General features: G+C 48.7%; 1 protein-coding gene across 4 annotated transcripts in view; it reads right to left on the bottom strand.

Annotated features, from left to right (window-relative positions):
* GPR155 (G protein-coupled receptor 155) overlaps positions 1-13,306 on the bottom strand; it is a 53,706-nt gene extending 40,400 nt beyond the window's left edge. The window contains exons 1-2 of one of the 4 annotated variants that reach the window (XM_090045442.1): positions 13,155-13,306; positions 11,775-11,823 (exon numbers count right to left, since the gene is read on the bottom strand). The gene's annotated coding sequence lies outside the window, so the exon portion shown is untranslated. Of the gene's footprint in view, positions 1-11,774; positions 11,824-12,352; positions 12,615-12,805; positions 12,893-13,154 lie in introns of those variants that run through there. The other 3 variants (XM_090045443.1, XM_090045444.1, XM_090045441.1) reach the window with 3 other exon arrangements.
* Positions 13,307-13,511: the final 205 nt, after the last annotated feature.

Here is a 13,511-nt window from a genome sequence, read left to right as displayed (position 1 = left end):
AGAAGAGCCTCCTCCCCAGGGGGGAGAGGTGGAGGCCATCTCTTCCCAGCAGCTCGCTGCCTCTCTCGCCAAAGAGCGGGCTGTGGTCATGGAAGCCAAAGCCTTCCCGATGACACCAGCTCCGCAGTCTTTGGTTCACTACGTGGATCCTCCTCTCCGTCCTCAGCCCATAGCCCGAGACTGGGAGGATCGACGAAAACACCACCTGAGCTCCCAGACCCCTAACCCCCACTCCCAACTCCCTGTAGCACCTCATGACCTGGCTGGGGGTGCTCCAAGCCGTGTCATTGGGGCCCACGTGAATAAGGAGCATGGGATAGTGGTCTGTGGGCCAGAGGAGCTCTGGGATCCTCTCCGCAATGTCTCAGATGCGGGCCCCCAGGAAGCAGCAGACTTCCCGGGCTAAGGGGTCGGGGCGGCAGATTGCCCCCTCAGTACCCCGCAGGATGGAGTCTCCCATAACAAACACCTTTTGTTTTGTCTTGGGGAGAGCGGGGGCGGTAGCTGTGGTTGAGCCTGGGTTGCCTGCAGGAGCTGGCAACTGAGCAGGCTCTGCTGGGGCTGCAAGAGGTGTGAACCTGTTGCTAAGCTCTGGCGAGGGAGGGGCCTTGGTGCGGCAGGCCTTAGGGCCCTTGACCACCTTGGTCCATGCCCCTGACTGGGCAGAGCGGGAGGTCCCAGAGTCCTCCTTAGTCCTGGAGGAAGACAGTCCTCTCCCCTGTGGCTCCCGGGGGAGAAGGGCCTGGCAGTAGGAGTCTATCTCCTGCTCGCAGTCCCTGATGGCACGCAGACTCTGGACTGTGGCCTGGAGCTCCTCCAGCTGGCGCGCCAGAGACCCCAGTAGGGAGCAGACCCCGCAAGGGGAGGTGGCCATGCTCCTGGGCCCCAGAGCCTGAAAAAGGGACAGGCAGCCCCCGCAGCCAAGAGCCAGGGGCTCCGTCTGCGTGGAGCCCAGAACCATGGGCTCTGTCTGGGTGGCCGTCTCTGAGGTGCCCAATGGGGGTGCCGCAGAGCCCGAGGGGACCCTTGGGGTGCGGCACGTGCCCATCCGTGTCATGCCTCTGATAGGCTGGCTACGGCTGGGACTGTCTACCTTGGGGGGTTCACAGGCAGGGTCTCGTGCCCTCCCACGCTCCCTCCTGCGCGAATTCCACGCTAACTCGAGTGCCTGTTTACGCAGCCTGTTCGTGCGGCTCCGGTCGCATGGCTCCCTGGGGGGCTGGGCCAAGTAGGGGCCTGGGCGGGGGCTTGACCCAACCCGGCTCCACGCAGTCGTCTCCTCCCAGGGAGCGAGGAGTTAACCCCTTCCCACCATGAGCCCGCTTACCTCTGGCTGTGCTGGGGGTTGGCAGGGGGCTCTGCGGCTGCTGAGGGGGTGTCTGGGGGGCTTCAGGGGAGCAGGGGCGCAGTGGGCTTCACCCACGCATCTCTCACTGCTCTGGAGCCTAACTGAGCTTTTTTCCCGGTTTGGTGGGTCCTTTTTAACTGCGCGCATGTGCAGTGGGCCTGCCGTCAGGGAAAGCTGATTTCTCAGGCCAGGGGGGGCCCTGCCCGGGATTTGGGGGGCCCTGCCCTACCGGAGGGGGACTGGTGAGTACCCACTCCTTCTCTGTTCTCTCCCTGGGGGGCTGGGCCAAGTAGAGGCCTGGGAGGGGGCTTGACCCGGCCCGGCTGCACGCAGCGGCCTCCTCCCAGGGAGCGAGGAGTTAACTCCTTCCCACCACGAGCCCGCTTACCTCCGGCTGTGCTTTTTGCTTTTGTTAAAAGGTAACTGATTTCAATGTGACTTTTAATGCTATAAGGTCCTGGAGATCACACCCAATAGTAGGGAAAATAATTTCTTATTTACTCTACGTAATTTGGAGCGAGCTTCTCTTCTCTTACACATTAACGTTATAAAGCACTTTAAGGCTAGGGACAGCCATTACACATAAACTGGTTTAAGTGATCAGAAACTGGTTTAAACGTGTAACAAAACAGACGGTCAGTGTACAGTAACGGTCAGTGTACAGTACATAAACCAGTTTGAAAATGGCCGAAACTGGTTTGAGATAAACCTGGCTGAATGTAGTATCAGACTTAATTGATTTGGCTCAAATGGTTTATGCAATGTTTGTCCCAGACCCCTTGCTGGTTTAAGATAAACCAGAGTCCCCCAGCATTCAGGCATGCTCTCTGGGCTGCGCAGACCTCTCTACTCCACAGCAGAGCTGGCCCCTCCCCTCTGCTCTCTGGCTGGAGCTCTGGCACAGACTTGTAGGGACAGCAGGGTCTGCCTGGCTTCCCCCTGCCCTACCCCCAACAACTGCTGGTTGCTCAAACAGGAAATCCTCCCCCTCCCTCCCATCTCCTGCAACAGGGACCCCCAGCCACACAGACCTCAGAGCTGTTTGGAGCTAATCAACAGGTCAGCTGGTAAACTGTTTAAGAAGAGTTTGAAGAAATCAGAAAGGTCACTGTTTTGCTGATCAGGTGATAAACACTGTTATCAGCCCCCTGCTGGCTTGTTCACCTGTCAGTTTGCTGCAGACATTATAAAGAAGTAGGGAAGGAGATTGAAAAGCTCTGTATCATGAACAGACACATACATGCATACTCCCCCCTTGCCTCACAGTGCTAGCAGGGGCCTGGGGTCTGGCAACACTCCTGGCCCTTGAGCAGCAACTGTGGAAAAGCCTGGTGCAGGTAGACCTCCCTAATCAGAGGTCCTGCTAGAGCCTGCCTACCCACCCCCTCATCTCAGCACTGTACAAGAGAAGGGGGTGGGGAGCTGCTCTAGCACCCCCCGGCTTCTATGATGAGCCACTGCATGCATGTGTCTGAATTTCCTCAGTCCAGAGAGAATAATTGTCCAGTTACAAACCAGTCCAACCTAGCCAGGTTAGACTAACCTGCAAAGACTAAATCAATTCAGGCTCAGACTTTATGAATATCTGTCTCTAACCTAACAGTATGGCCAACTAAATTAAAGAACTTCTCCCTTTACTCACCTGCTGCACAGGTCCTGTTTTGTCACTGACCTCTGTGCATATGCGGCCTGGCATATAACTGTAGTTCTGACACTAATACAAGTAATATTTCTTTCAAAAAAAGGAATTAGAAAGAGGTGCTACAATAAATGGGAATCCCTGTCCTAATCAAGCATAACTGCTGTGGCTGTAAGAGGGTTGTGGCTGCTTGCTGCTACTGTACAGGGGTTATGTCCATGTACAAAGGTTTTGCCTCCAGAAATCTTTAAGGTTTACAGCTGCTGACATTACTAAGTTGCTGAAGTGCAAGCACACGCAGAGTCCTTTGCCAGTGCTTTATGTCCTCACTGAAAGAGACTGTGTTGACAGAACACCTGCTGCACAATGGGTAATAGTCCAGGGGCTAATAGCTGTTATGAGAGCTGTCACTGGACTGAATCCACACCCACCTCTGCTGGTGGCAGAATGTAAGGTGAGGGCTTGTGTTCCTGGAAAAGGTTTTATTCAGACCTAGGACAACAAAAGGAAAGTCCTGTTGACATCACTTTAGTATGTAGATCAGGCCTCGGTAAAAGAATACAGCAGATCCCCAACCTTCTAGGCCAGTAATCCTCTATCTTAGGTAGAGGTGTTTCCCATAGCCACGAGTGCTCAATCTTATAGATTCATAGATGTTAGGGTCAAAAGGGACCTCAATAGATCATTGAGTCCAATCCCTGCATAGACAGGAAAGAGTGATAGGTTCAGATGACCCCAGCCAGATGCACATCCAACCTCCCCTTGAAGACCTCCAGGGTAGGGGAGAGCACCACCTCCCTTGGGAGCCCATTCTAAACCTTAGCCACTTTAACTGTGAAGAAGTTCCTCCTGATGTCCAGTCTAAATCTGCTCTCTGCTAGCTTATGGCTTACATTATTTCTTGTGACCCCCCAGGGGTGCCTTGGTGAGTAGAACCTCACCAATTCCCTTCTGCGCCCCCATGGGGAATTTATAGGCAGCCATAAGGTCGCCTCTCAACCTTCTCTTGTGGAGGCTGAAGAGGTCCAGGTGCCCTAGTCTCCCCTCATAGGGCTTGGTCTGCAAGCCCTTAACCATATGAGTGGCCCGTCTCTGGAGCAGATTATCCACATCCCTCTTGAAGTGTGGCACCCAAAACTGCACACAGTATTCCAACTGCGGTCTGACCAGTGCCCGATAGAGGGGAAGGATCACCTCCTTGGTTCTGTCTGTCATGCATCTGCTGATGCACGATAAAGTGCAGTTAGCTTTTCCGATGACTTCGTCAAACAGATGACTCATGTTCATCTTGGAGACCACTAGGACTCCAAGATCCCTTTCCGCTTACGTGCTACCGAGCAGGTCATTTCCTAGGCAGTAGGTGTGCTGGACATTTTTCCTCCCTAGGTGCAGCACTTTGCATTTCTCCTTGTTGAACTGCATTCTGTTGTTTTCTGCCCATTTGTCCAACCTGTCCAGGTCTGCCTGTAGTTGTTCCCTGCCCTCCAGTGTGTCCTCTTCTCCCCACAGTTTTGTATCATCTGCAAATTTGGACAGAGTACACTTCACTCCCACATCCAAGTCACTGATGAAGACACTGAAGGGTACTGGTCCAAAAACCGCACCCTGCAGGACCCCACGACCCACTCCCTCACAGGTCGATACCGACCCATCCACTACCACTCTCTGGGTATGACCCTCTAGCCAATTTGCCATGCACCGGACTGTGTAATCATCCAAGTCACAGCCTTTTAACTAGTTCACCAGTATGGAGTCGGATACCCTATCGAAGGCCTTTCTGAAGTCTAAGTAAACAATATCAACTCCTACTCCTGTGTTGAGGTGTTTTGTAACCTGGTCATAAAAAGAGACTAGATTAGCCAGGCATGATCTACCTGCTACAAACCCATGCTGGTTTCCCCTCAGCATAATTTTTCCTGCTGGGCTCTTACATACATGAGCCTTAATAATCTTTTCAAAGACTTTGTCAAGGACGGAGGTGAGACTGACCCGCCTGTAGTTACCTGGATCCTCCTTCCTCCCCTTCTTGAAAATAGGGACCACATTGGCCCTTTTCCAGTCCTCTGGACCTGTCCCGTGCGCCATGGGTGCTCAAATATTCTTGCCAGTGGCTGTGCAACGATATCAGCCGGTGCCTTCAGTACCCTCGGATGGAGCTCATCTGGGCCTGCAGACTTAAACACATCCAGTCCTTCCAAGTGACTCCGCAACATCTCAGGGTCAACGCTTGGTAGTCTGGCGCCCAGCTGTTGCCTCTCTACAATCCCATTGTGAGACCTGTCTTGCCCCTTGTTTAGGAAGACTGAGGCAAAGAACTCATTGAGAAGTTCAGGCTTGTCCTCCCTGTCTGTCACCAATTGCTTTTGCCCATTCAGTAGTGGTCCTGTTCCACCCTGGGCCTTTCTTTTACTCCCTATATATCTGAAAAACAATTTTTTGTTATCCTTACCTTGGATGCCATCCTCAGCTCCATGGTAGCTTTGGCCTTTGTAACTGCTTCCCTACAACTGCTGAGGAGGCATACTCCCTCTTTAGTAATCTCTCCCTGTCTCCACTGCTTATATGCCCTCCTTTTTGCCCTTAGGCTGCTCTGGATTTCTCTGGTCAGCCAAGGAAGCCTCTTGGCCCCCTTTCCCCTGCATCAGAATCGTCTCCCTCTGTGCCTGAAGGATTGTTTCCTTAAGGCACAGCCACCCTTCCTGGACTCCCATCTTGCCAAATCTCTTACTCTGCAGTGCATCATTGACTAAACGCCTGAGTTCACTGAAGTCGGCCTTCCTGAAGTCGAGCACTTCCACCCTACCAGTTACTTTACCCACTCTACGTCTTATGATGAATTCTAGTATTTGGTGGTCACTGTCCCCCAGGTGACCACTGATTTGTAGGTCCCCCACCATGTCATCCCCTGTTGCCAATACCAGGTCCAGGAAGGCATTCCCCCTAGTGGGAACATGTACCTCCTGTGTCAGGTGGAGGTCCTGTACACAGGATAGGAACCTGCATGAACGGTGGGAATTTGCTATCTGCGTCTCCCAGCAGATATCAGGGTAGTTTAGGTCCTCCATGACTACCGCCTCTCTAGTCTTTATGGTTTCCAAGAGCTGCCTCAGGAGCTCCAAATCTAGTTCTTCCCCTTGGTGCGGGGGTCTGTAGCAGACCCCTACCACCAAATCCCTTTCTCCTTGACTTCCACGTATCCATACGTTATTACCTCTCTACTCCATAATTTTACATGACCCAAAACTGCACTGACATCTTTGTTCCCAAACTACATTGCAAAATTCAGGTCTGTTTTGACAGCAATGTTTCAACTGATTGGAAAATATAAAACAACACTCTTATTTTATAAAATATGATTTTTAAAGTGCAAACAATGCAAATGGGGTAGAAGGTATTGAATTCAAAGATCAACCAGATTTAATAGACCCTCAGAGATGAAAGGTTTTTGGCTGAAGTAAGCCGCTTTTCCTCTTTGTAGCCACTCAGGATTGTGGGAGATACAGCATATGGATTTGAAAGGTCAAAGGAGCTCTTTCCAGGAGGAAGTCCAAATGAAGAAGAATACCTTGTTTTATATGGCTCTAAAGCCAGGTCTGATAAATCTTTTGGCTTACTCAAATGGCAAAGAGACAGAAGGTGGAAAGCAACTCTGATGGAGCTCTCCAGTAACAGCTGCCTATTCATTATTTCTATGTGTTGCTGTTACATCTTTAAGTCTATTTGTATCATCCACTCAGTCACAGCCAGACTCTGCTGTTATTGCAAGCCCTTTTGCCACAAGTTCCTGGGTTTAATCAAACGCCTTCTCCACCAGCTCCTTAACATGAGTGATGTCCTCTTTCTTGGCCTCTCACCTCTTCTTCTTCTCTCCATTCTTTCCCTTCTCTTGCCTTAGGAATGTCCTTCATTTCCAAGATGTCCTCACATGCGTGCCAAGGTTGTAATATCAGCTTCTGTTCCTTTTCGGCACTCTCAAAAAGGCAAAACTTAGCTGTTAACCAGAACTTGGACAGGGAGGTTATATGTGGTCAGTATGAGCCAAAAGCAGTCAAGGCCACACAGGCAAACAAAGCAGTCACCTGATGCAGGGCACAGCAATATGGGAATGACTCCAAGCACAGTAGTACTACAAACATAGCAAGCAATCTGCTCCAATGTAAAAACACTCCCAACACAAGAGGAGTAAAATCTCCAAAGTGTTTAGTCAGTAACACTAATGCAAAGAGTTGTGCCAGTAGGTACAGATCTTTTTACATAGATGCAGCCATGTTTATACAGGTATAAATCACTTGTGAAGACAAGCCTTGTGACTTCTCCTCTGCAAGACTGCTTTACCTCCCTGCCTGGAAGCAACTACTAACTACAGACTTAGACTTCTTTCTACGACTATGGCATCTCTTCACTACAACAGCAACAGGAAGAAAGACAGTTATTCTGAGAGGCGACTGCCAGGCAGGGAAGGATACCTTTTGCAGAGGATAAATGCTCTCTAGCCCTAGATGACAAGCCCTAACCTGCGTGAAAGAGATCGTTTTTGGGATGAGAGGGGTAGGATTCTGTCACCTCACTCTGAAAACTATGCCCAGATTTGTATTTCTTAAGAGGATTGATTATTATTAATGGCTACTCTTCTTTTTTTTTTTAATGTCAGCCTGTAATTTAATTAACACACTATATCCTTCAGTCTTCCGGAACGCTACAATGTTACTGATTGAACAATGATCCAAATAAGCCATTTGGACCACACCAACTCAATATATACCATTTAGTAAGACTCTTTACGCATAATACAGTCAAAAATTAAGTTACCTACTAAACTAGATTAAGAATTTTACAATACCTCAGATATTTAATATGACTCCTGGTTTTCATTCCTGCCCAATGTGTCCATAAAACTTAAAAAAGTGAACCCTTTTGAAAACATAGGCTAGAAGTTATGTTTGGGGGGGGGGGGGGGGGCATGAGCAATTCGGTGTAGTCTAGTAGTCTACAGATGGATGTGGAAAGACTGGAAGTCAAATAGGAATAGTCAGCATCCTTTTATCATGAAAACTGATAAAGAGCAGACTTTCACATTTTCCAGGACAGTGCTACTACCACCCACCTCTAAGTTCTATTCACCAGAAGATCTCCAAGTAGTTTGCAAAGGTCAGCATCTTTATCCACATTTTACACATGGGGATCGCCAGAGGTCTACCAAAGCACCAGTCTCCTGAGTCCTCATTCAGAGCTTTAGCCATTAGGAGAAAGACTGATGACAGTTTTATATATACAGTAAAGTATTCTTCTCCAAGCCCTTTGGGTCCTATCCTTAGAATAAGAGGCTGGGGTCTGGACACATGAGCACAAGACAGGCAAAGCACAACCCTCCAACCAGGAGACCCCTCAGGCCTGAACTGGCTGTGCATTTTTATTTCTTAACACTTCTTTCATGATTTTATTTATGCATATTTTTTTTAAAGAATGCCTAGTAACTCTACAATATAAATGCATAATTTCAAATCAATCATTTAGACTCAGCAGCTTCATCAGCCAAACCTAGCTGTTAGTCTGGGGCTATCCTTCCCATTCCAAGAAAGAGGTTCTGTTACCATTCTAGAGGAATTTAGTTGTTTATCTAGTGCATACAATGTATACACTTGTCTAGATTAATTTAAAATAGATGTTCAATCTATCTACCACATGACACACAGACCTGCAGCCTACAAAAACTAGAAAACCATCACAGCCACTTCTAGCAAGGCCTAAACAGAACTTTCAGAACAGAAAACAGACCAATTTTGCCATTTGTCTCGAAGGGCACCAAATTTTGGTTTTGCCATGCCAAGTGGACTGGAAGAGATTTTAACAGTGAAATTCCAGAAAGAAGGCAGTCACAAAACACTACACTAGCTGCAGTTTAAGTGGCCTTTGGCTATAATCCCACCTAACATATTACAATAATGCAACCAGTAAAAGAGCATGAAACAAAATCAAGGCTCCCATCAGCAGTAGTTCTAAATATTCTAGTCTCGTGTCTTCCTAAAGATCATCTAAGTTTGATTCTCTATCAGCCAAAAGCATCCTTCCGATTAGTGGGAGCAACCCATTCTGTCTGTTGCATCCACATTCTGGCTTGCCCCCTTCTACCTTGTGCCTTTTCTATCCAAATCCAAATCTGATTTGGCGAGAACTCTAATCTGGACAAGAAAACTCTTACTAGTACAGTAATATTGGCTTGAATGAGATATTTTCTTGACATTTTATAACTGTGAAAGCTCTAGGATACATGCAGTTACCGTGGCATAAAGTTATTTTGCTGATATAGCTTATTTTGCTTAGGACATCAATTGGCATAAGCTGTATGTATTTGAGTTGATCTAATAAAATATATCAGATTTACCCAAAGAACCTTGTCTGCCTATGCCCTTAGACCAACATGGCTACAACCTATACCCCTGTATGCTATGTAAAGCACTTTATTGCCTGTATAAACTAGATGTATAGGAGGGTCTGTCATATAGTCATATCAATGCAACTCCCCAGCAAACCTCCACTGGTCAAGGGCTGGCTTGGCCCCCTCCCCACTGCTGTAGACCAAAGTGCCTCATCATCATTATTTAGCCCAACCCCCACTGTGAATCATCAAAATGGCATTATGCCCATTTCTGGTGTCAGTTCCTCAATTCTAATCACACTTGGAAGGTTTCTGACAGTATAATTATTCCAGCTGCTAGTCTGTGCTGATGTCCACGGTAGCACGTTTTTACTATTATCGTTGCCCCTGATAGCTAGATGAAAACTAACAAAGGTACTTAATCTGAACCAGAATTTGCAGTGCAGATACACCCTCTCCGTTCCTTCAACCATCTTAAATTTTGTAGTGAGACTCCCACTCCAATGGGACTGTTAAGCGGACAGGGTCATCTTTGTGGTGAACCAAAGCAGTCTGAGAAAGAAGCTTACAATGGAGTGAACTTGCTACTTCTACTCTTTGGAAAGCTCTGAATATACATCTCTTCCTTAGACAGGCAATGGGCCCCTCCCAAAGCACAAACAGCTAAGATAGACAATATCTGCTTAGGGAAACAGACACTACACAGTGGTGTAGGCAACAGAACATGTTGCCTCACAGGAGACAGCTTACTCAGCATCTTGTCTGTTTCTGGCTATTTGTATTGATGTAATTGTCATGCTGTCATATGATCTCCTGAGTCTGGATCCAATACACAGGACAATTCTGCCAGTGGGTTAATCGAGACCTGCTTTTCACAACAGCAAAACCACTTTAGTTCACATCTCTTCTTTTCATTAAAAGTAAATTAAGTATAAGGAAGCCCATAAAAAAAATCTTCTCACTTACCATCACTACTATTCTCAGTTGGGATCACTACCAGTGTCATGCTAATTTTGTTGAGGAGGTTCTACAGATTGTTAATGCATCCTGAGATCACTCTTACAGAATGTCTGTCACCTGATTCGCCACAGGATGCAACAAAATAAAATGACCCTGAGGGCGAGACAAAGCTTTATTCTAAGTAGAAATCCTGTGGAAATGGCTAACATTCCTCAAAAGAGAGCTCTTCTGTAATAGAGGAAAAACAGACTTACTGGATTTCCCTTAAAAAGCTTCTAGCATAATAAAAGCAACAAGGAGGAAGTTAATTGCATCATCACAGTGTTTTAAATTAAAGCTTGGAGTTAGTGGGGAGAAGTGATTAGTACAGTTCTTACTCTTTTACTTTAAGGGTATAGCCAAGAGTCAGTGTCTTCTAAAGCAAATACAAAGTAATTGCATCAACTTGGGCAAGATACCAGAAACTGACTAGATTCCAAAATGATGGGATCTGTTCCAACTGTAGTTTCATATATTAAAAAAGCCTCTTTGCCCTCTACACGTTTTTTTCAATTTTAATATTCTCCTTTTCTTTTTTCTTTTGTCTGCTGCTAAACTGGAATACCTAGATACCAGAGAAACCAGAAATAAGTGACCAGGTAGAAGAAGCAGTGAAATTAAAGCCTGATCTACACTCAGCCTCAGACTGTTTTATCTAGAAAATGCTATTTTATTCCAATTGAACTTGTGTGTTTTATCTAGAAAATGTTTTATTCCTATTAAACTCCTGCATTAAAAAAAACAACAATTCATACGCTGCTGCCAATTCCAAATAATATACTAGCTGAAAAAAATAAATGAAAAACAACTTAGTATCGTAGTATTTAGGGTTGGAAGGGACCTAAGCAGATCGTCAGGTTCGACCCCCTGCCCTGGGCAGGAATGAGTGCTGGGATCATATCACCCCAGCCAAATATCTGTCCATATCCTCTTATTCTGTCAAACTGTTTGCTATAATTAATCAAACTGAAGTTTGCTATAGCTATGAACTTTCAGGCAATTGTCAGGTTTTCCAGACAAAGGTGAGTGTAGACTGACAGAAGCCTTTAGATTCTTGCATTTGTAAAAGGATGGGGAGGCTTAGCCTTGTTTACTCAACTCCGTTGACCCCTGTGACACACTGTAAACTGTTAGCCATTTTTTGCAATTTTCTAGGCCTGCCAACTGCCCCCCTTCCTCACCCCACCATACCATTAACCAATATTTTAAACGAGAAGCGTCTATCTGAGAAATGCAGCCTGCACTGCCCTGTGCTGCCTGGAGATAAAAGTCTGAAAAAGAAAGCAAGAGGGCAGGCTGGAGCGATGCAAGGTGCCTGCAGCAGATGATTCACAGGAGAAAATGTTGGTCACAGATGAAAGTAGGGAACAAGTGAGTCCAAGCTAGGGCTGACAGCACACACAGACACTCACCCCTGTGGCCAGCTGCTCCCTCGAGTGCATTCACATCATGGTAACGGTGCTAGAAAACAAGCAAAGCAAGGGACTTAGCAGGTAAAGTTGAGAGGATAAACACCCCCCTACCCCATGTGAGTGCGCACACACCCACACGCGTTGCTGCACACTGATACGCACGCATACACACATCCATGCAGTGCTGCACACTGGTACGCGCGCACACACTGGTACGTACACATACATGCACGCAGTGCTGCACACTGGTACATGCACACATATACACATGCAGTGCTGCACACTGATATGCACGCACACTCACACCCAGTGCTGCACACTGGTACGCACGCACACTCACACCCAGTGCTGCACACTGGTACGCGCGCACTCAGGTAGTGATTCTGCTACACGCAGAGTGCACAACAGATACACACACGTGTGCGGTCCCCGCCGTGCAGCGGTGCCGCTGGCGAGGGCGCGGAGCCTCCTGCCCACCGCTCCCCGCCACCCCCGCTAGGAGCCCCGGGCGCTGCCAGGGAGGCGCCCCGGTGGTGCGGAGCCGCCCGCGCCAGACCCCGGGCCCGGCCCGCCCGTACCTGGCGCGCGGCAGGCGCGGAGCCGCGTGCCGGGCCAGCCGCTGCGCCCGGGAGTCTGGGGCTCGGCCTGCTCTCGGCCCGCGGGAGCTGGCGGCGGCGCGGAGCAGCCATCTCGGGGCCGCTGCTGCGGGCCAGGGCGGCGAGCGCGGCGGAGGGAGGCGCTGGCGGCGGCCCCGGCCCGGCCGCGGGAGGGAGACAAGCGCTTAAGATGGCGGCGGCCGGGAGGCGCCGTCACCCTGGCCCCAGCCCCGGCAGAGACCTGCCCCCCGCCGCTCTCTCGCGGGGCCTCCTCCCCTCCTCTCCCCTTCCCCGCTGCCCACGGAGCCCCTTTGCCAGGCGGCATCCTCGCCTCCCCGTCCCCCCATCGCCGCTGCGGAGACTGGCCCCTGCCCACTCGCCCTCGTGCCCGGGTCCCCGAGACTTGCCCGCGCAGGGGAGGGGCAGGACACGGACCTTCTTTCTGCCTTTCATTGCTGGGGGGAGATAGAGGCGACCCCAAATCTGGTGGGGATGGCGGAGGACAGACCCTTCCTTCCTGCTAGCACTAGGAGGGGGAAAGGGTCCTCACGGATCTGCCCCGAGCACAAATTCCTGTCACTTCAAGAAGGACCCCCGGAAAGGAGGAGACCCCTGTCTCTCTCAGTAGCAGAGGACAGGCATTTACAGCTTATTACTCATCAGGAAAAGAGAGGTGCCCCAAATCTCCTAGGGAGAAGCACTGCTGAGCAATAACCCTAGAAGAGGGAGTATTTAAAATATTCTGAGGATTAAAGATTAGGGCCTGTTTCTCTAAGGTACTTACATCATTCATGTCGTTAGGTTTCTCCATGAGCTGATAAAGAGTGGGCACCTATACTCCCAAGTCCAGAAAACCGCGCTATCACAAGTTCAGAGTGAATAATGGGCATGTAATATCTTATATCCCATGAGCCCATGTTAACCCACGCATATAAACTTCTCTGTACCACAGAGGCATACACTATGAGAACCGAGCCGCACGTCAGCTTTAGGTATAACACTTTCGACAATATTAGTAGGGAGGAGATCAGTGCATTTTCTCATCGAATAAGAAGCTTTACACTTTCTGTGAATACTGTTTGGTTCTTTCTTAGCAAATTTCAAAATCAAAATGCAAAATGCAAAAAACTCTCCTAAACAT

Source organism: Crocodylus siamensis, chromosome 4 (assembly GCF_052110815.1).
Source record: "Crocodylus siamensis isolate JL-2025a chromosome 4, ASM5211081v1, whole genome shotgun sequence".
Lineage (NCBI taxonomy): Eukaryota > Metazoa > Chordata > Crocodylia > Crocodylidae > Crocodylus > Crocodylus siamensis.
The sequence above is the reverse complement of the archived record's forward strand: the minus strand, read 5'-3'. Positions and strand labels throughout refer to the sequence as shown.